Source organism: Panicum hallii, chromosome 7 (genome assembly GCF_002211085.1).
Source record: "Panicum hallii strain FIL2 chromosome 7, PHallii_v3.1, whole genome shotgun sequence".
NCBI classification, from domain to species: Eukaryota; Viridiplantae; Streptophyta; class Magnoliopsida; order Poales; family Poaceae; genus Panicum; species Panicum hallii.
The window spans coordinates 5,830,310-5,853,752 of NC_038048.1; positions in this window are offsets into that span (position 1 = coordinate 5,830,310).

The following is a 23,443-nucleotide window of genomic DNA, read 5'->3' on the forward strand; positions in this document are numbered from 1 at the left end:
TCATGTCGCGTCCGCGAAACCGTTGAGTCGCAGAGGCTCGTCAGCAACTCGAATAGTACAGGACGCGTCGCGGTGCACCGTTTAGTTGAAGTTGGCGAAGCGGTGGACCTTCTCTTCTTGCTTGCACGCTACTTTAAAGTGCTTGCACCAGCGCTCGTAAAGCTGCCTCACAGCCTTCTCCGAGCGGAGGTCGTGTGTGGTGAACTTCGGGTCGGCGGCCGCCGCCGGCTCCAGCAATGCCAGCGCGAGCAAAATACCTAAAACTGAAAAGACATAGAACAATTTTACATCACTGTTGGGCAGAATCAAAATACTTAAATAAAATACTTATACACGATAAATTAATATCAACGTTGGTCAGAAATTAATTGCATGCCTCAAAATAATAATTCTGAAATACTAACCGGCTGCTATTGCTTGACCGGCCATGGTTGTCGTGGACGAGACCGGGATGGGGGCTGCCGTAGTTGTACACACCGTAGAGGTGACCCTGCTATTGGCGGCGGCACTTGGCAGCGGCACTTTATAGACCTGGCGACGTGGGCACGCAGCAGCAAGGGCGTGTCTCAACTGCCCGCGCGGGGAGCAGGGGCGTGTCTCAACTGCCCGCGGCTGCTACTCCACCAACGAGAACGCTCCAACCGCTACCAGTCTAAATATAGAGTATATAGCACTTGATAAAGATACTCCAGTAGATTGATTCCTAATTAAACACTTGATATAGAGTATATAGCATTTTTTTTCTTCTAGTCAAAAGCTAGTCGCCCACCGCACTGCACATACCAATACCACCACCAGTTCAGTCGCTTGCTTTTTGTGCAGGCAGGCAGGTAGCAAGTTACAGTACGAGTCTGTCAATGCAATGCAGTACTAGTCGATCTCATTGGCCAAAATTACTTGCACAATCACAGAAAGGTTACGTTATTTTTTCTTTTAAAACAAACAGTCATCAGCTGGTCGGTCCAGTTCATGGCGGTTCATTGTTCATACTGGCAGCAGGACTGCAAGAGAGTATTGGTCCCAGGCAGGCAGGCAGGCATGTCTTGGCGTCCAAGCCTCGGTTGGATCGATGCGCTCAGCGCAGCGCAGCGCAGTGATCGATGTGTAAAGAACACGATCAGGCGCCCAATTCGCGTCCACATTGCGCTGCATTGAAAAAAACCAATTTTGTTTAAAAACATCACATCAAATATTTGGACATATAAATAAAATATTAAATATGGATAAAATGAAAAATCAATTGTACAGTTCGCGTGTAATTTGCGAGACGGATCTTTTAAGACTAATTGCGCCATAATTTGACAATATGATGTTACAGTAAATATTTACTAAGAATGGATTGATTAGACTTAATAAATTTATCTCACAATTTACAGACAGAATGTGTAATTTATTTTACTATTAGTCTACATTTGATACTTCATCAACCGTGAAAGCCTGCACTATACCGCATGCTATGGATGCGAAGGTGGGTATGGACGACGACTCATTTTTTATGTTTTTAATCCCTCGATCTTCATGCCTGCTGCCCTGACCTGCTTCAGGCCGTCAACCCAACCCAATGTGCTGCTTGGCTTTGTTCATACTCCTCCCCTCGTTCCCTTCCTAACAGTAACAGTAGGTAATTTCTGGCACGAATCATGCACGGCAATGGCTATTACATCCGGGCAGCATCCGTGCTAGCTCTGGCTTGGAGAAGGATCCTCCAATCGACTCCAGTGCTAGCTCAACCCTGTCTGTCTGTCTGTCTGTCGGAGAGCCTCGATGCCAGCACCTTCCTTCCCTCTTCTATGTGTATCTTTCCGCGTTCAGATAGATTTCCATGTTCCACTAGCTCATTCAGAGTTCAGATAGATTTCAAGTTCAGAATGTAGAGTGAGTAGTACTTGTAGAGTATTACTAATGTTTTCCTAAACAAAGGAAATCATTGACACAAGGGAAGGGACCGTGTCGATCAGCAGTCGCAGACCAGACGATATATATATTTCTAGTCTAAGAAAATCAGAATAACCCGTTACATAGTTGAAAGGGCGAAAAGGGATAATCTTTGAGTGAATACAGAAAGGAATGGCGGAAGCTGCCAAGACGGACCATGGGTACAACAACCAACATGGAATGGAATGGAATGGAGGTTACCGTACAACAATCAAGCATTCTCACACAGCTGAGGTGATGAAATTACATTTACAATCGGCAGCTAGCCGTTGAGCTCCGGACCCCTTGTCGTCCCCGCGGGTGACACGGGCGCAAGCCCCTTAGAAGCGTCACCGCCGGGGCTACCTCCCTTCCTCAGGGGCGCCGCCACCAGGGCTCACCTCCCATGCCGCTGCCCGAGCGACTGGCCGGAAGTCCGGTAGCCGCGAGGAAGGCGGCAGTAGGGCCTTCCTCGGCAGATCCCTCGCGCTCAGAGCATCCGCATCAATATGCACCAGAGTGCTCTAGCCTACTTCAGTGGCTTAGCCGATTAATCGCGATAGTCACAATTGATCATGCTTATGGGTTTGCTAGCACCGATCATGTCCACCGAGAAGATTATCTCAACTAGAAGTCTGGTCGTCCGACTAATCATCAACTAATCATAAAAAGTTGGCCTATTAGCGTGGGACAACTATTTTACAGCAAGCTCTGAGAATTTTTGGGCCACCGATGGTTTTGACCTTTTGGCTGATAATTTGGTGGCCCATTAAATTTTAGGTATGAGTCTCACTCATGTCATTAGGTGATTGTTGGTGTGTGCTTTTATGCTCAGCTTCCAGATGGTTTGATGCTTTGTTTTTAGTGGTGTTGAATTAGCTTGCTAGTTGCTATAGAATCACAATAAATTACTAAATTTGTGACCATCTGACCATCATTATTATCTTGATCTTTACTTTAAATAATATAATGTATAGTATATCTATCGGTACATACAGACAGGGGTACCTCCTACTAGTGTATCCTGCCCGAGGGGTGCGAGGTTATTCGTAACCTTGCACTAAGATTCTGGGTGACAGGGCGTAAGGCCCGGACCTGACAACTGGGGACACAGTCTCCGGACCTCCCCCCACGTACTAGCAGGTCTGGTGCCTCCACGTGCCCGCAAGGACGAAGTGCTTAGCAACAGCTACCACGGGCCCGGACCACCGAGGGATGGTCTTGGGCCCTCACGTGTGGAAGCCGGACCCCCAGGGGGCCTGAGCGTCTGGGCCAGCCAGGGGGCCCGGACCTCCCACCCCACCAGGGAGGGGGTCCGGTGCCGCCACGTGCGCCTGAGGAAGCGGCCGCCAAGCCAACACCGCCACGTGTCCGGTGGATACCAGCCTTCTGCGAGAAGTCAGCCCAACTACCGCATTAAATATGGGTGGTTGGGGTGCACGCACCCAAGACAGGGCATGGGCTGACCTCTAGCACGATTAGGCAGGTATGGGTGACGGCACGGTAAGCCCGCGAGCTACCGAGGTGGCCCGCCAGTTACTGAGGCGGTTCGCAGGACATGGGGACGTATGGTCACATCACAGCGCCACGCGCGTGGGCAAAGAGTTACTATGACCTGCTGCAGGAAGGTCACAACGTGCACTGCTACATTGCGCAAAGGCTACATCACGGCAGGTCAGTATAGCCCCTTCTCCTATGTTGTCGGTCAAAACCCACCGGCGAGTAGCGACAGGCAACACGAGGAATCGGGAGGCTCCCGGGACTGCTGGTGGGCCCCGGTCCCTCGGTCAACGGCGCGAGATCCGGCACACGTCCTGGTGTCTGGATTGCTAGGCGTGCCACCTGACCTTATAGGTGATCAGGAAGGTGTTATATGTTAGTTTCCTGCATGCACAGACACGTATAAACTTTAGTCCGAGCCGTGATCGGCTCATCGGGTGATTTTCTATATCGGCTGTAAAGAGCCGATTGTATTAAATATCAGATCGGATCTATGAATATGAATAAGGCAAGCATATCCGATGGTAATATAAAACTTGCTCTGTAATCATTAAGCTAATCCAATCTACAACGATTAAAGCTTTCACTGCATAATCGGAACATCCTACACGTAATTGAGCCTAACAGATATGGAAGGTAATGAAACAACAACCTAAACAGAGGCCTAAAAACCAACAGAAAGCTGATTCCCGAAACAATCCCTTTTTAAGCTCTTATAAAGCGCCAAACATACTGCCGGAACATTCAACCCGTTTGAAGGGTCTAATAATGCAGATATTAAACTAGATCTTCGATGAACAAAGATTAACCATAACAGATCAGATCTACTAAACAAAACAGAGAAAGATGCTACCCTTATACCCGAGATTGGGCACGATGACAATTGAACGTTTATAGGTAATAAACGATGCATGAATAAAGCATGGAAGAGCCGATGCTACTCTATGAACGCCAAGATAACTAGTGTTACTCGCCATCAACAACGCTTCAGAACGAGAAACACAAAAGGTAGATAAGCAAGGACGATGCTGCCCCGATCACGTGAGGCGTGATCAGGGCTACACAGCACTTACCCGAGAAACCCTAGAACAGGGGTGGCGATGCGCTTAGAATTGTTGGTGAATGACTGATTGATTCCTTTGTTCATAATCTAGGGTACATATTTATAGTCTGAAGACTTGCCTTACCTAACCAATCCTAACTAAACACGATACGAATCTTGGCTATCTCTATCTAAACTATTTAAACACACATGCCTATCTAGATACATGGCCAACCCTAGCCTCAGACACCCGCACAGGGGCCGATTCGCAAGCCCACTATGATTTCCTTTTGAGCCCATCTTGCTTCGCGGCCCACCTTTCTGGCCCGCCTAAATTATGGCGATAACACATGCCCCCTGGTTTCGGCAATAATTATTCTGAAACCATTTCTCTTTTAATCGCCCCGCCTCTTCGACTACAGAAATCCGTACAGGCGTGCCACTTCAACTTTCTGGTGATGTGACTGCTCTGCATCAAACTCCTTGGAAACCGCTACAGTGCCGATTCATCTTCCACTCCATCTTTATCAACCTGCCCCCGGTAGCTTTCTTTTTCTCATCCCCTTCCTTCAGCCATTAGCAACCGTACCTGATTCTACTTTCCTTCTCTCGTAATGGCTTCTTCTTCTCCCTCTACTTCCTCTGCCATCTCCTTCGAGTCCGAGTCCACTTAGGAACCCACTCTAGAGTACGACCCAATAGCTGCTTACGGGGTCCGCGCCCCTCTGCATTGGGATGCAGAAGAATGGGACTTCCAGACCTGATCAGAGGACGATGAGTCCCTGACCAATGGCGAGGATCTCCACCTCCTCCTTGTGGTGAGCTCGAGGAAGACGATGAGGACGACGTGTCCTGGGAAGAAAGCTTCTTCTCCTCCTTGGAAGAAGATGCCGATTCCTCATCAACCGAGGAGGACTCGGTGGCAAGAGGCTTCCTCCTGGGCGGATCATCAAAGGATAACGATGACGATGACGACGATGAAGAAGCCAAAGACAGCAGCAGCTTCAGCAATGACAGCGGTGGAGATGATGGCAGCGACGATGACGGCAGCGGCGACGATAGCGACGCCAGCACAGCTCCACCGATCAAGCACCGCAGAACCTCCGGCGCCTACTAGTGGTAGACTGTAGGATTAAGCCAATAGATCGGCTCTAGGAGCAATCGGGTACCCCTTTTGTACTCATTCCCCATTGTAAATAAAATTCTTTATTTCAACCGCAATTCATTTAGAAACCGATCTCTTGGGAGCCGATGGCAACGCATCGGTTCCTTTCTTTAAAAATGCCGATCCGGATCTAAGCCGATTCTCCAATCCATTTAATTTTCCGCTTAAATCCGGAACCTTCCCAAAACAGATCTTGGAAGACTCCCCGTATCCAAGTTATTCTCCAAAACCTTCTGCTCATAAACCCTAACCGCAAAGACCCGAACCAAAGCCTTTCAAGCACAAACTCATACTTGCACCGCCAACCCTAGATCCAGTTCCCAGGTTCTTGATCTTTGGGGTTTCCGATGGCGGGATCTTCGAATACCGATGCACGTGTCCTTAGTCTAAAGGTAAAACTCCGACCTTTGCTAATTTAATGCAGCAATTACTATATCCCTTGCACCATTAAATGATCCTTCTCCAGTTATTTGGCTTTTATGGATTCTCCAGATTTCAGATATTCTCTTTCTTGCGAGGCCAATCGGATTCCATTCGTGAGCCAAAACATAGATTTAGATTCTTGGGCCGACAGCCTACGTGCCTGGCCAAATCCTCCCGAGGGCTGGGTGACCTGGTATAACAGAGTAGCAAAGACCTACCAGTCCACATGGGAGACCATAGGGATAGCCGATGCTCTATCTTTGTCTCTATCCCCTCTTGAGAAGAATGAGAATCTCTTGAAAACCATCGGCTACTTTTGGTCTGATGTCTTGAACTGCTTCCTATTTGGTCATGACCCGATGACTCCAACCCTCCTAGACATAGTGATGATCACTGGTCTAGACATCTCTTCATCCTACCCCTCTGCCTATAGACTATCCGAAGTCCCCTTCAAGTTGTCCTCCAAAATAGAGTGCACAAACTGGGGTGCATACCTGAACCAGCACCTTAAAACCAAAGGCCCTGTGACCGAAAAGGAACATACAGTCTTCTTGAATCTTTGGTTGGAACACTTTTTATTTTGCGGTCCTTCCCTTGCCCCAACCAAGAATTATCTCCCCCTAGCATATGAACTAGCCAAAGGTAACACTGTTGGCCTTGGCAAGTTGTTCCTTGGGGAAGTCTACAGATACCTCCACCTGATGTCCTTCAGCCTACTTACCCAGAAGAAACTTAGGACCGGTGGTCCCTGGTGGTTCATCCAATTGTGGGCTCACCTTTACTTTCAGGACTTCATCCCAGACTTCCCTATTTTAGCCGATAACTCTTTCCCAGATCAGAGTGGGAGGCGGATCAGATGTACCAGCTTTGGCCAGGCTTTATATAGCTTTCCTGGCAGCAAGTTGAATCCCTCACAAGCTTCAAGCTGGTTTAGAATTTTCTATAGGGGCCTGAACAATCCTATCTTCCTTTCCTACACTGATTCTGAAATTTTTGAGAACCCGGTCACCTTCAGATTGGCTGATTTTGCCGTTGATGATGGCACTTGGCATCTATATTCTATCATGGTCCACTCTTGCCTCCTTCTAGTCGGTATGAGCACCTCCAACCAGATCATCAAGCCAAGATATGAATTCTATCAGCCGATCGTAGCAGCTCGGCAGTTTGGCCTCGGGCAAGTTCCTCCTCACTTCTTCCTTCATTATTTGACAACCAACAGAACCGATCTGCCCGACGCCATTACTACTCAAAGATGTTACTATCAGACCCGGGGCCACGGGACTGTGTACATAACGTAGTTTAAACAGGTTTAAGAGATTAAGTCCGTCATATCTTTTATTTATCTCTTATTTATCTCGTATGAGTAGGAGATAAAACTAGTCGGTACAGAGGGAATCTACTTGAGATATGTTCTGGTACGATTCTTTGGCTAGTATCGGTTAGGATTCTTGTAACCCTGGCCTCTCGGATATATAAGGGGGGATAGGGACCCTCTCAAAACAAGATCATCAGATCATTATACACCCAAGGCAATACAAACCACCACAGGACGTAGGGTATTATGCACCTCGTGGCCCGAACCTGTCAAGGTTTTGTGTTCCTTGCACCTTCGAGTTCCTGATCTTGGTGTCTCCTCACCTAAACTTACCACCTTGGGTATACCCCTCGGTAGGCAGTCGGTAAAACACCGACAGCTGGTGCGCCAGGTAGGGGAGCGCTTCGAAGATCCACCGGTGAACTCGATGGCATCTTTCCAGTTCACCAGGTCAGTACCTTCTCAGGGTACAACTTTCATTTTTGGCTCGTGGGTCTGCGTTGCAGATGGCGAGGGTGATTTCTGTCGTTTCCTCGTCGACATGAAGCCGAAAACCACCGCGGCGTTTTCTCAAAGCGACCTTGACATGTTCGTCGATGATCTCGATGATTTGTCAATTCATGGGTCCACGACGAGGATCGAGGAGGAGTCTGCTTCCAGCATGACTTCATCCGGTGCTACAACAACTTTCCTTGGGTTGGACTTGTTCCAATCTGAGGACTCGCGTAGCCGATCACGACTCTGCCAACGTGATTTGGCCACTGATCCTCAGGAAGCCAACGCTCCGAGTCCCTCTCCATATTGGAGGAGGACTTGGATTCTCTACTCCAAAAGCCCGAAGCCACCGCACGTCGGGGGGCTTCGGGTTGTTTTGGTGCTAAGAGTCTAATGATCACCTCCACTCCGGAGGGGCTATTCTTGCATTGGAAGGGCATGAGCCTTTCTGATCTACTCGAAGCTGATGATCGACTTGTGGCACACCTTGAGCCTTTGCCTTTCCAGGAGGGCAGGCCGTTGGCCACCGTGGCGGAGGAGTCGACTGAACTAGTCGACGCACGCTCTGATGAGCTCATCTCTTGCTAGGTGCTGATGGCGAAAGAAGGCGAGGACGATGGCGACTTCCCCATCGTCGAATTCGATGCTGTATCTGAAGATGAGGTCACAGCCAACACCGGCGATGAAAATGATGCCGATCATGAGGCACGGAGGGCTAGGAACAGAGCCCGCACAATCCGGCGGAGGAGGGTCAATGAGCGCAGGCGATCTATGCATCGTGAGCTTGACCCTGAATTCGCCGCCGTAAGCGAACGGGGCTTCAGGACTCCGGTGGCCAACATCGCTAGGGTTACGGCCATACTCGAGCGCAGTAATGATCCGAATGTGCGTCAAGCACTTCTTTACGCGCAGAGGGCCTGGATCCAGCTGGATCAGCAAAACCCGGCATCTACTATCAGGGAGGAGCGTGTGGGCAAGAGCCGGAGCTAGGCTCACAGCCGAACGGCTGGCGGACGTCCTCGACCTCAGCCCAGCCACAACAACGACAACGCTCGCGGGAGGCAGCAGCCACCTCCAGGGGCTAACCCACGACAGGCCAATCATCGGCCTCCTCTAGAAGACCTGCGCCAGCACATTAATGAAGGGCGCGATGCGCGGTCCGTGATCGACTCCAGGCGCAAGGTTCGCGAAGAAGTCGAGAACGAAGGTACTGATTGCAACGACCGTTTCCCAGCTTTCTCCGCATGGTTCAGCAGCTACAAGTACCTTGAGGGCTTCAAGCCGATCGACATCACCAAGTACAATGGCAAGCAGGCTCCTCAGCAATGGCTACGTTGCTACTCCATGACCATTGAAGTCGCAGGGGGCTCCAGGCGGGACCAGAAGTTGCTTCTCCAAGAGATCATGTCCATCGAGCCGGCGGTACCACGACCACTCCGTTGGTCGGAGGTCCCCATCTCGTTCTCCTGCGATGATCAGTGGACGAGCTTCTCAGAGCCCAGTAAGTTCCCCCTGGTCCTGGATCCAATGGTGGCAGAATTCAGGCTCACCAAGGTGCTCATCGACGGTGGGAGTGGTCTCAACCTCATCTTCGCCAGCACTCTGAGGAAGATGGGTCTGGACTTCACAGACATGCTGGTTCCGAGCAAATCCCCTTTCTATGGCATCATCCCAGGTAACGCAGCGCATCCACTTGGTACGGTAGTTCTTCCAGTCACCTTCGGCACGAGGGAGAACTACCGCACCGAGTTCATTAAATTCGAAGTGGCTAACTTCAAATCTTCTTATCATGCCATATTGGGCCATCCGGCACTCGCCAAATTCATGGCAGTGCCACATTATGTTTATCTGCTTCTCAAGATGCCAGGACTAAGTGGAGTACTTACTCTCCGAGGCGACTTGAAGAAGTCGTATGATTGCAATCAGGAGGTGATCCAGTATGCTTCGACTACTCGTGTGCCAGATGCTTAAGGGGAAGTTCTCGCGGCCGCGCAACAGCTCTTCCAATCCGGGCTGGAGATCCCTTCGAGAATGGCCAGCAAGTCGAGCATCCAGTCGACTGATGACGTGGCGCTCAAGTCAATCCAGCTCCAGGAGGGTGACTCATCTAAGACCGCCATCATCGGCGCGGGCTTAGGTGAGAATAGGAACTCGCGCTCGTTAGTTTCCTTCAAGCTAACCGAGACATATTCGCGTGGAAACCAGCGGACATACCAGGGGTACCCAGGGAACTGATCGAGCATAGTCTGATTGTACACCCATGGGCCATGCCCAAAAAGCAACGCCTGCGAATGTTTGCTCACGACAAGCGTGAGGCAATTAAACGGGAAATAGCTAAACTTCTCGCGGCTGGATTCATTAAAGAAGTAATCCATCCAGAGTGGGTAGCTAATCCCGTCCTTGTAAAGAAAAAGAATAATGAATGGAGAATGTGCGTTGATTACACTGATCTCAACAAGCATTGCCCAAAGGATCACTTCGAGCTACCGCGTATTGATCAAGTCGTTGACTCGACGGTGGGGTGTGTTCTCCTCTGCTTCCTCGATTGTTACTCAGTATATCACCAGATTGCGCTCAAGGAGGAAGATCAAATCAAGACCACGTTCATCACCCTATACGGGACATATGCTTACAAAACTATGTCCTTCGGGTTGAAAAACGCAGGAGCAACCTATCAGCGCGTGATCCAGATGTGCTTTGCTGATTAGCTGCATCGGAACATTGAAGCCTACGTGGATGACATGGTCATCAAGACCAGAAATTTCGATGACTTGATTGCAGACTTGGAAGAAACATTCAGCAGCCTGCGCAGATTTCGGTGGAAGCTCAACCCAACCAAATGCGTTTTCGGAGTGCCATCAGGGAAATTGCTCATGTTTATCATCAGCAATCGGGGAATTGAAGCCAATCCTATAAAGATCATGGCCATCACTGATATGGAGGCTCCGGCCACAATCAAAGATGTGCAGAAGCTGACAGGATGCATGGCAGCCCTGAACAGGTTCATCTCCCAACTCGGGGAGAGAGGACTACCCTTCTTCAAGCTCCTGAAATGCCAAGATAAGTTCCAATGGACGGAGGAGGCTGAGCGGGCTCTGCAAGATTTGAAACATCACCTTCAATCTCCGCCGATCCTTACAGCACCATTGCCGGGGGAAGATCTACTACTCTACATCGCGGCAACAACTCATGTTGTCAGCAGTGCGATTGTAGTCGAGGGAGGCGAGGAAGGCCATGCATTTGGAGTGCAGAGGCCTGTATATTTTGTCAGTGAGGTACTCTCCGAATCCAAGGTACGATACCCAGCAGTTCAGAAACTTTTATATGCAATTCTAATTGCATCAAGAAAGTTGCGCCATTATTTCGACGAGTACAAAATCACTGTGATTACGGATTTTCCATTGGTGGATATTCTTCATAATCAAGATGCCACGGGGCGTATGTCAAAGTGGGCAGTGGAACTGGGGGGCTTTGTCTATCGACTTCAAGCCACGCACTGCAATCAGGTCTCAAGCTCTAGTCGATTTTATGGCTGAGTGGAGAGAGAATCAAATTCCAACTCCAGTCGACAAGCCAGAGCATTGGACCATGTATTTCGATGGATCTCTCAAGCTCGACGGCGGCGGTGCTGGAGTCCTATTTATTTCTCCACGGGGTGAACAGTTGAAGTATGTCCTTCAGATCCTTTGGGAGGTATCCAACAACTAAGCTAAGTATGAAGCCTTGCTTCGCGGGCTACGTTTGGCGATATCACTAGAGATCAAGCGACTACTTGTATATGGCGATTCTCTTCTTGTCATTCAGCAAGTCAACAAAGAGTAGGACTGCAACAAGGAGACGATGGACGCCTATGTACAGGAAGTGCGCAAGCTGGAGAATAAATTTTCCGGCCTGGAGATTCATCATGTGGTATGGGAGCATAATGTTGGTGCGGATATACTGTCCAAGCTAGGATCCACCTGTGCACAGGTTCTAGCGGGAGTTTTCGTCCAGGAGCTGAAACAGCCATCCATTAAGTCCTCAACTCAGGTAACCACTGATGCTGGCCTTCAATAGCCTGATCGGGAGATTATGATGCTTGAGGAGGACTGGAGAGAGGCTTATATCGACTTCATCCGGGATCAAAAACTTTCAGCAGGGGTAGATGCAGGAAGCGCAGAGGCAGCTCGTGTCATGCGCAGAAGCAAGGGTTTCGTCCTGGTCGACAGCAAGCTCTACCGGCGCGGCGCACGATCAGGGGTGCTCATGAAGTGCGTCATGAAAGAAGACGGCTACGACATATTGCGGGAGATACATGAGGGCGTTTGCGGCAACCACGCAGCTTCGAGAACGCTGGTGGGAAAAGCATACGGAGCTAGTTTCTGGTGGCCCACTGCAGTGTCCGATGCTAAAGACCTCGTGCGGAGATGCCAAAACTGCCAATTCTTTGGAAAGCAATCTCATGTCCCGGCTCATAGTCTCATCACCATACTGTCATCTTGGCCGTTTGCCTGCTAGAGCCTAGATGCGATTGGGCCCTTCACAACGGCGCCAGGCGGTTTCACCCATGTATTGGTGGCTATCGACAAGTTTACCAAGTGGATCGAGTACAAGCTGATAGCCAAGCTCAAACCAGATCGGGTTGTTGATTTCATCTCTGATATCTTGTATCGCTTCGGCTTCCCGAATACCATCATCACGGACCTGGGATCAAACTTCATGGCTAACCAGTTCTGGGAGTTCTGTGAAAATGCATGCATCGAGGTCAAATATGTCTCTGTTGCACACCCAAGGGCCAATGGTCAAGTCGAAAGGGCGAATAGTATGATAATTGAGGGACTCAAGAAAAGACTTTATGATGAAAACAGCAAAAAAGGAGGAAAGTGGATACACGAGTTGCCACATGTCGTCTGGGGGCTCCGAACCTAGCCGTCCAAAGCCACAGGACAAACTCCATTCTTCCTCGTCTACGGCTCTGAAGCTATCTTGCCGGCCGACATCATGTGGAAATCCCCACGGGCTGAAATGTACAATGAAGGCGAGGCGGATGAAGCGAGGTAGTTAGAGCTCGATTCTGTCGAAGAGGCTCACTGCACCGCTCTTGTTTAGTCAGCTCGATACCTATAGGGGATTCGGCGATATCACGACCGCAACGTGAGGGAACGGTCATTCAGCATAGGCGACTTGGTCCTACGTCGCATCCAAGATGAGTTCGGCTTACACAAGCTCAACTCAAGGTGGGAAGGTCCGTTCGTCGTCAAGCAGGTTACAAGTCTGGGGTCGTATCGACTACAATATCCCGAGGGCCAAGATGTCCCGAACTCTTGGAACATTCAGAACCTGCGCAAGTTCTACCCATGAGAAAATGTTAAGAGATAGCTGATCTCCGGGCGCTCAGGTGGTCTTCTTCTTCCGAATCAATTTGGAGGCTACGTGTCACAAGATTTGGATTGTAAATTTCTCTGTGAACACACGAAGGCTACGGCCACGTGCATGTTTTATATAAATCGTCTTCTTGTCATGAGTTTTATGGAGGCTACGACCACGTTCATGATACATCGACTTCTTGTCGCAAGTTTGACGGAGACTACGATCACGTCCATGCTTTATTGACTTCTCACCATGACCTTTGATGGTCATTTGCGATGATGATCGCATCTTTCCCAACAAGATCGATCCGTTCGATTGGTTTATACCTAACTTGTTGGATGGGCTCATATATGGAGCTATGTTGACTACATGCAGAGTCATTGCACTCAGGGCAATTTCAACTCCTTGCCGAAAGAACGACAGCTGCGCGATGATGCTCGCGTTCTTTTCCAACAAATTCGATCCGCTCGATTGGTTTATACCTAACTTGTTGGACGCGCTCACATGAGGAGCGATTTTGACTACACCCAGAGTCATTGCACCCGGGGTAGCTTCGTTTTTCTTGCCATAAGCACGGCAGTCCCGCGACGATGCTCGCGTTCTTTCCTAACTAGTTAGGCCCACGCGATCGGGTTGTATCTAACTTGTGGGATGGTTTCCTACCCGGAGTTGCTATGACTACTTCCAGGGTCGCTGCACCCGGGGTAGTGTCTACTACTTAGCCTTTAAGTCTGGATGACAATTCAGCTAAGGCACACACAAGTAGAGACATCAAATAAAATATATATACAAGGAAATAAGTACTTGTTTTTACATTCTACTCTTACAGTACATTCTCCACTATCTGTTCTGCTACAGGTCGGGCTTCTTGGAGGTACTCATTGAATTGGTCTTCGGTGCACTTCGCAGCCACTCCCTGAGCAAATATCTCCAGTTGAGCCTCCGGCCAAAAGGATTTTACAAAGGCGAGGGCGTTGCTGACACACGCGACCGGGGCTTCTGAGAGGAACTTGATGACCTTCTGCGGCACTCCGCGAAGTCGCTCTAGCAAGGGCCACTCGCCTGCTTCGCCTTCCTCTGGTGGATCCACCATGTCCACCAGCTCCTGGGCGGCCCCCCTGAGAATCTCCAGTTCCTTTTCCCGCCGCCCCTTCTTCTCGCCCAGCGTCTTGATTTGCCGAAGGCAGTCGGCAAACTATTCCTCAGTGTCTGCAACTACCTTCTATAGCCTCTCGATGTCATCTGTACAGTGATACAGCATATTCTTCATGTCAGTAAGCAGCTCTTCTTTGTATTTTAAGATTTTCCTAAGTTCTGCGGTGAAGATATTTTCAGTGTCCAAGGAAACTTGTTGAGGGCAAGTACTCGAGGAAGGAAAAGGGCCTACCTTGGTGCGCTTTTTTCTGTTCCTTGAGCTGCTCCTCGAGATTGTGCAGGTCGTTCTTGAGAAGCCATATCTCTCGAGTCCATTCCTGCTTCAGCATGTCAAGCTCTCTCTGAAGATAGCAGTTCTTCGTCTTCTCGTTGGAGATGCACTTTTCCATGACAGCAAGCTCCTGATGACCACTCACAACTGCTTTCAGCTTCTCTGATTTCTTCTAAGAATGCGTGATCACGTTCTGCATAAAGGAGGAGATCAAGACAAACAACTCGACAATGTATACAAGTAGAAGAGCAGTCAGGTCTTACCATGGCAAAATCGTATAATTTCTTGTAGGCCTTCTTGAAGGTCTTTATGTTGTTGGCCATTAGCATTGGATCATCCACCAGATCGGTGGTGATGACGTTCTGGTACCTAGGCCCGGCCATCAGTAGATCTTCGGGACTCTTAGAGGTCCCTACGGCCTCTTTAGAAGGTGGCTGCTAGGCACCTGCAAGTCACGATGCATTCAGTACATAATGTATGGGGTCTAAGTAGCTAGCCGTGGGCGGCCAGATATTTACCTGTGCCATCTACAGGAGTAGCATCAGGGGCCTTGACTTGTTCCTCGCCACCAGCTCTGGCTTCGCCTTGTTGGGGCTCGGGAGGCGGTAGGTCAGGCAGCGTTGCATGTGCCTCGGGGGCTGGCTCCTTGGGCGTGGACTCTCCTGGGGCTGATGGCTCGGGGGCTGGAATAGCCGTGGCTGGTTTCGACTTGCGTGGAGCGGCGCTTGCAGACCTAATAAAGTAGATTCAGTTATACCATCATACAAGTCAAAAAGAACAGAATGTTCACTATGCGACAAGATGCAAGCTTACAGCGTAGACTTCTTCATGACAGCCTTCTTCACCTGCATAGCCCGTCGCGGGGTGCTCATCGCCGGCGGTGGGGTCACACCAGCTGATGGTGCGATGCCCGCCAAGGCAATGGTAACAGTCGCAGAAGCTGCTGGATCTGTTCCCATTTCCTGGAGCTCAGGCCTGGGTGGAGAAGCGGGAGGACTGCAAATGGAAAATGTCAGCATGCAACAATATTGATGTATGACAACAAGTCAGCATATTCATACCTGGTGGACTCGACTTCTTGCGCTTTGCGTTTGCGCACAACCCGACGACCCTGCGGGACTGAAGGCAGAGTATCGGTCAACTCCACGGACGGTCCGGGGGAGTTGCCTCTACTTGCCTCCCCCTCGGCTTCCTTCTCCGCCAGGGGGCTTCCGCCTTCCGTGGACTCGCTGCCGGGTAGAGCCTCGGCTACTCGAGCCCTCTTGGCTTCGGCTACGGCGCTAGGGAGGAGGTGATCCGGCCGAGGGATGTCAGGTTGCGGCGGGTAGCTCCGGTACAACTCTGTGTGCCCCTGCAGAAGGTTTTCAGTTAGTTGCGGCAGAACAGAGTTTGTTTTCAACAAAAAGTAGTCGAATACTCACCGGTCTTGGAGGACTTCGTGCGGAAAACAATCCTGGGACGTAGGGGACGGCGTTCACATCCAACAGCACCTGCTTGACTCAGAGGAGTACGTCTTCGTCTGACAGCTCCTCTGCGCACATGCGAGATGGATCTTCAGCGCCCGTGTACTCGAATCCAAGTTTGTGGCGTTGTTGGATTGGCTGGACTCGGCGTTTGAAGAAGGAGAACATAACGGATGCGCCGGTCACTCCCATCAGCTTATGAGCTGCTATGGTGTCTAGCAGTTCCTCAACCTGATCCATGTCCCCCCTGGGAAGCTCGATATTCCACTCTGGCCTCACAACAGGTGGACTATTTGATTTTTCTGGGAGTTTGGGGGCATGATTTTTGATATAAAACCAATGATTTTTCCACCCGGGAATGTTGGAGGGGAATTTGTATGCAAGGTACTTGTCGCCTGCCTGTTGTCTCAATTGGATGCCAGCGCCCCCTACAACAGATGGATTCTTGGAGGTGGGTTGTGGTTTGACTTGAAAGAGGAAGCGGAAAAGATCTCAGTGGGGTTCAATTCTGAGAAATGCTTCGCAAAAGTGAATAAAGATGGAAATGTGGCAAATGGAGTTTGGGTTGAGGTGATGGAGCTCAAGCCCATAATAGTAAAGAAGGCCATGGAAAAAAGAGCAAGAGGGGAGGGCCAGACCCCGTTCAGCAAAATGGTAAAATGTGACGATTTCGTCAACATTTTCCATGGGGAAAGGTTCGAGGAATGAGGGGCGCCAATTGACAAGATTCTTGTCTTGGAGCAACCCCTCGAAAACAAGCCTATTGAGATCGTTGAGGGAGCACTTACTGTGTGTCCACTCCCCGGATGGCGGCTGCGCTTCCTTCTTCTTCCCATCCTTATCCGATTTCTTGGGCGCCATCTCTGGATCCACTTGCCACGCGTTGCTCGGGGGCTGCGGGGAGAGGGGCGGGGAGATTTGGGAGGATTGGGTTTCTTCAAGAGGATGAAGGCGGAGCGCGGTTCTGTTTGGGGGATTTTGGTGGCTCTTGGCAAATTGCAGATTGGAAGCACAGTTTTTACTCAATGTTACCGCGGGGTTAAATAACCAGCGGTTGGGTGCAGTTTTACTGTTTTGAAGTTGAAGAGTCGTTTCAGGGAATGTTTGGAAGTTGAGGGGTCATTTGATGGATTGTTTAGATAAAATATTCGATTAATTATTTTTTCAGGGTTAATTATCCCAAAAAAAGGGGTTTTCGAATTCCAGATCTAACTTCCATCATTTGTACCATCATATCAGTTCTTTACCATATGGACATTTTTACACTGAATGCCACGACTTTTGGATCCTTATTTCCAAACCTGAGAAATTTGGATTCAAGGCTCGGGGGCTGCAGGATATATGGCATCGACTACTTATTTTTTCAAATTTATTTGAAAAAGTAAGTAAGGAAGATTCAAGACTAACGCGACCCTCAGCCTGATTCTCCGATTCAACCTAAGGCTCGGGGGCTACTCCATATGGAGTGCGATTTTTCAATCGCACACCATATCAAAAATATAATTCGGAGCATGAGCACCTCATAGCTTCGATGCAGCCAAGTAAGTACTCGAAGAAGGACTTCAAGATGGAGCTTCAAAAGAAGCTGAAGACTACTTCGAAACTACTCGATAAGCCTGCAGTACTAAGCTATGAAGAGCTCGAGGGCTTGTCAGACCCGGGCCACGGGATTGTGTACATAACGTAATTTAAACAGGTTTAAGATATTAAGTCCATCTTATCTCTTATTTATCTCTTATTTATCTCGTATGAGTAGGAGATAAAACTAGTCGGTACAGAGGGAATCTACTTGAGATATGTTCTGGTACGATTCTTTGGCAAGTATCGGTTAGGATTCTTGTAACCCTAACCTCCCGGATATATAAGGGGGGACAGGGATCCTCTCAAAATAAGATCATCAGATCATTCTACACCCAAGGCAATACAAACCACCACAGGACGTAGGGTATTACGCACCTCGCGACCCGAACCTGTCAAAGTTTTGTGTTCCTTGCACCTTCGAGTTCCTGATCTCGGTGTCTCCTCACCTAAACTTACCACCTTGGGTATACCCCTCGGTGGGCAGCCGGTAAAACACCGATAGTTACAGCCTATTTTCAAACATTCTCATCCCAATCCCTGTTGACCTATCGTTCACCTCTTCGGCCATCAACTTTGAGAACTGGTGGTCAATATGGAAGACACATGTCTTCCGGAAAGCCCTGGGGTCAATGCTGCAGCAGATCCACGCTGAGTACGAAACCCCTGAGGAAGAGGTATTACCATCAATCCAATGTTTCCCTCCTGACTCTGCTTAATTCTTTTTCTAATCCCATTTGCTCTGTGGCAGAACCAACTTGAATTACACCGACTCAAGTACGTGAGTCCACTTCTGTGGGCTCCGACGTGCTTCAAACGATATAATCCCTTGGCCTGTCGGGTAGTGTCCTGATAAACCACCGAATGCAGGATCAAACAAGATACCCCGCACGAAGGCGAGTTCAGAGATACAAGTGCCTTTACATTTTACATTACAGGCAGATATATTACATGGGTGTTTAAAAGTAACACAACTTCTCCAACCGGGGAGATTATTACAAAACAGACATAAGCTTTAGGTCAAGCAGCGGAGATTTAAAGTACGGTATTGTACACGTCGTCAGTGTAGATGTCATGCTTGCCCTTGCATGACATCACTCGGAGGGGTCTGCGTTGGCCGGGGACGGGTCCCACTCCACGGACCAACCATCAGGCAGAGGATAAGGCCACGGTATAGGTAGAGCTGAGTCATCAGGAAGATTACCTGAACAAAAGTTACAAGGCAAGGCTGAGTATTCTAATATTCAGCAAGGCTTACCCGGTGATGGTATACATAGCCATAAAACTAGACTTATGAAGACTTATAATGGATATGGTTTCATTTCTCTGAGGAAAAGCAACTAAGAGTATATCCTTACTTTCAACTTTTAGCTTTCAAGTTCTAATTGAATATCCATTCTAGGTAAGCACTTAAATCTATACAAGCATGGTGTAATCTGTAGCGCGACTACAAAACCCGTATTCCTGGTTGCCCTTGCAACACGTATTCCCACACGTCAAACATAAGTAATTAGAAGAAGCAAGATGAGTGGTGGGAGGTATGTCCACTTCTCGGTCCGATTGGCTACTAGGCTTACCGCTTACCATATTTCGCGACATGTGGTTAGTACTTTCAAACGCTTAACCCCGATCACCACACACTGCGACCTTATCAAAATTCAACAACACAGACGGGGTATCATTCCTTTCTATGATACTGTACATAACCCCGTCCGTCATCCTTATAGTGATAACAGGAATGTAAGCATTACAACTCCTATATCACGCGAGTGACAGGAAATCACCCGACTTCTACCGGTCCTATTAGCAGAGCATCTATACGGTAAGGACTCCTGTACAGTACATTGGTTCCTTGGATTTATGCATCTAGGGTTCCAAGCAATTCCTAAGAACTTAATGCATAGAAATATATGTAACTAGATATAATTTGCAGTGTAAACAAAATAGTGGGTTATGTCCGGGGCTTGCCATCTTGTGTAGGGTTGGGGGCAGTAGGATCAAGGTTTTCCGAACTTTGGTTCGGAGCTTCAGTTAGATTTTCGACGATGCCTCCGGGATCTGCAGGAGTTTCCTCGGTTTGGTCTGCGATCAACTCGTAATCACCATCGGCGAGGGTAAACGGTTCTACATGATATGCAAGAATATATAGATTAGGGAATATACACTTTTTCATTTAATTCATATCAAAACTGTACTCTTAAAAAAAAAGTTAACACTCAAGAATTGCCAAAACAAAGAAAACCCTAACCTAAACTTATATTTTATGTTTAACTTAGGACTACATCATTAAAATAACTAAAAACAAGCATATATTTTAGAGTTAAATTCAAGTTTAAATTTGAACCTAAACCTTAGGTAAAGAGTGTTATAAAGCTTTGAACATCTAAATATAAATCACTTGTATACTTAATGAATTATGACCAAGAGATCTAATTAGTTAAGTTTTAAAGGGTATGCTTAGCCAATGTTATTTCAAAACAATTTGAGATAGTTAACTTAAAAGAACTTAAATTATAAAATAAATTTAGATGTGAAAATTCTACATCACTTCATACATCATTTATAGAAATTGCATATCAAAAATCACAATCAACAAGGTCAACATGTAGGAATTAAGGACATTATACTCCCTTGTTTCAAATTTAAAATAGATTCAAAAATATTTGGTTTCATATCAAACTCATTTAACAGAAGTTGTAGAGTTTATAATCTAATTTCCAACAAAACAAGTTTTTCCAATTTTGGAATTTTCTACGGTTTGTTATGAATTTTACAAAACAGCAGCAGCATCACATGAAATAATACAGCACTTGGGGGGGGGGTCTACGGTATCTTTGCACTGGGACCCCTGGGACAGAAAAACTAATTACAGACGGGTCCTTGCCCGACCATAGCGACGGCCGGCCGGTCGGCCTCGATGGCGTTCTCGCCGGCGGCGAGCTCTCCGGCGAGGGGAACGGGCTAGACACGATCTATAGCACCTAGGGAGTGCACGGGAAGGGGGTGTGCCGGAGGGGCAGCAGTGGAACAGGGCCGACGACGAGAGGGTGCGGCGGCCATATCGGAGCTCCGGCGTTCCCGGCGGAGGGCCGGCGAACGCGGGTAAAAGAAATGCGCATGAGCACTAGCAGGCCACGGGGAAACGATTTGTGTACCTGGACGGGCTGGAGACCAAGTGGGAGAAGCTGTCGACGACGAGGTCAAGTTTGGGGCGGCGCCGGTGATGGGCGGCTCGGGGCGGGGCAATTCCGGCGAAGGGGTGGCCGGGGCTGGACCGGATCGAGCTGAGGAGCAAGGGGAGATGGTGAGGAGGTACTGGGCTAGCGGAATTTGGGCGGAGTGGTGCTGTTGGGAGGAATTCCGATGGGGAACGGCGGCGGCAGTTCGGTGTCGCGTGGAGGAAGAAAGGGCAGTGCAGTTGGAAGAAGAGGGGATGTGGTCGGGTTTGTGACTATGTTTGCCTGTAGAAGTGAAGGGAAAAGGAAATAGGAAGGGATGGGCACGGTTGTGCCTAGAACGGCGGGCGGCGAGGTGGTGGCCGGCGAGCGCTCAGAAGCACCGTGGCGCGCGCGCGGGAGGACACCGGGGAGGGGGCTACGACGGCGGCCAGAGGTAGAGTGACGCGTGGGGAGAGCGCAGCAGGAGTTGAACGGCGGTGAGGGCAGAGCAGAGGGCAGGGGAGATGGCCTGCGCCGGCAACAGAGCAGAAGCAGAGGGAGCAGAGGGGGTGCAGAGGAAGAAGAAGGGGAACAGAAAACCAGGGACTAAAATGGAAAACTTTGAAAGCTCTGGGGTATATTTGTAAACTAAAAATTCTCACTGATCTAAAGATCAAATGAGAAAAGTCCCAAAATGAAAGTTGTAGAGTTTTTCAAGCTCTACAAGCTTGCTTTAGGACTCAGATTCAAAAACTCAAAGTTTGCAGCATTACTTGTTATGTTTTGAACAAGGTAAAATTTAAATTACCCCTGTCCTTACCAAACAAGGTTTTAATCAAATTTTTTGACATATTTGCAAACATTCATGGAATGTCATGATGACAAGTACTTTTTACAAGTAAGCCCTTAGATAAATATGAAAGTTACTTTTATTCTACAGCTACTTTGCATAAAAGACCTTATATTTTATGTTTATTTATAAATGGGTCCTTATTCATATTTAAGGGCTTATTTTCTTCATAATAACATAAATTTAACACCTAATATTATGTTTCTCCTAGGTTTCAAGGCTAACTTTCCTTTCACCCATGTTACACTTTAAGGCCTATACTGTATAGAAATTACAATTACACCCCTAGCCCTTAATACACCCATAACAAACATACCTATTTTACACTAGAGCTTAGAGTTAATACCCTTTATTACCTGGACGTCACAGCCTTCCCCCCTAAAAGGAATCTCGTCCCGAGATTCAGAAGTTGAATAGAATTAGATGATCAAATTTGGGGATTTGTTGGAAGGAAAGTTGGGAAATTCTGCTGAAGATAAGATTCTGTTTCCCAAGTTGCTTCCTCTTCGGTGTGATGATTCCATAGGATCTTATACATTTTAACCGTCTTTCTTCTGGTGACCCTTTCCTTAGTATCCAAGATTTTGATGGGTTGTTCAACATAGGATAAATTGGGTCCGATCTCAATAGCTGGGGTTTCAATAATCTCCGTAGGTACCTTAATACACTTTTGAAGCTGAGAGACATGGAAAATATCATGAATAGTAGCCATTTGAGGTGGAAGGATAAGTTTGTAAGCCACTGGGCCACAAATTTCAAGAATTTTGAAGGGTCCGATATATCGGGGTGCTAGTTTTCCTTTTATGTCGAAACGCTGAATGCCCTTGGTAGGAGATACTCGGAGATATACAAAATCTCCTATTTGGAACTGCAAGGGTTTCCTTCTTCGATCCGCATAACTCTTTTGTCTAGATTGGGCTGTCTTAAGATTGGCTTGAATAATTCTGACCTTATTCTCGGCTTCAACAACTAAATCTGGTCCAAAAATCTTGTGCTCACTGGTCTCAGACCAACTCAAAGGAGTTCAACATCTGCGACCATATAATGCTTCAAAAGGTGACATCTGAAGACTGGATTGGTAACTGTTGTTGTAAGAAAATTCGGCCAAGGCAAGATATTTGTCCCAACTCGTTCCATAGTGAATGATACAAGCTCGGAGCATGTCTTCAAGAATTTGGTTGACTCGCTCAGTTTGTCCATCCATCTGAGGATGATATGCAGAGCTTCGGATCAGTTTGGTGCCGAGAGCGGACTGCAATTGTTCCTAGAAGCGTGCAATGAATGGTGCTCCTCGATCAGAGATGATGGTTTTAGGAACACCATGTAACCGAACAATTTGATCAAGATAGACTTCAGCATATTTCTTGGCGGAGTAAGTAGTATGTACGGGAATAAAGTGAGCCATTTTTGTGAGTCTATCAATGATTACCCATATGGAGTCATGTTTTTGAGATGTATTAGGAAGACCAACAATAAAATCCATACTAATGTCTTCCCATTTCCATGACGGAATGGGTAATGGTTGGAGTGTACCAGAGGCCTTAAGGTGACTAGCTTTGACCCTCTGACAGGTATCACACTCAGATACATACTTAGCAATTTCTCTTTTCATCCTGGTCCACCAAAAATGTTGTCGTAGATCTTGATACATTTTGGTGCTACAGGGATGAATAGAGAATTTGGATAGATGAGCTTCATCAAGGATTTGCTTTCGAAGTTGATGATCTTTTGGTACAACAAGGCGTTTGTTGAACCACAAGACTCC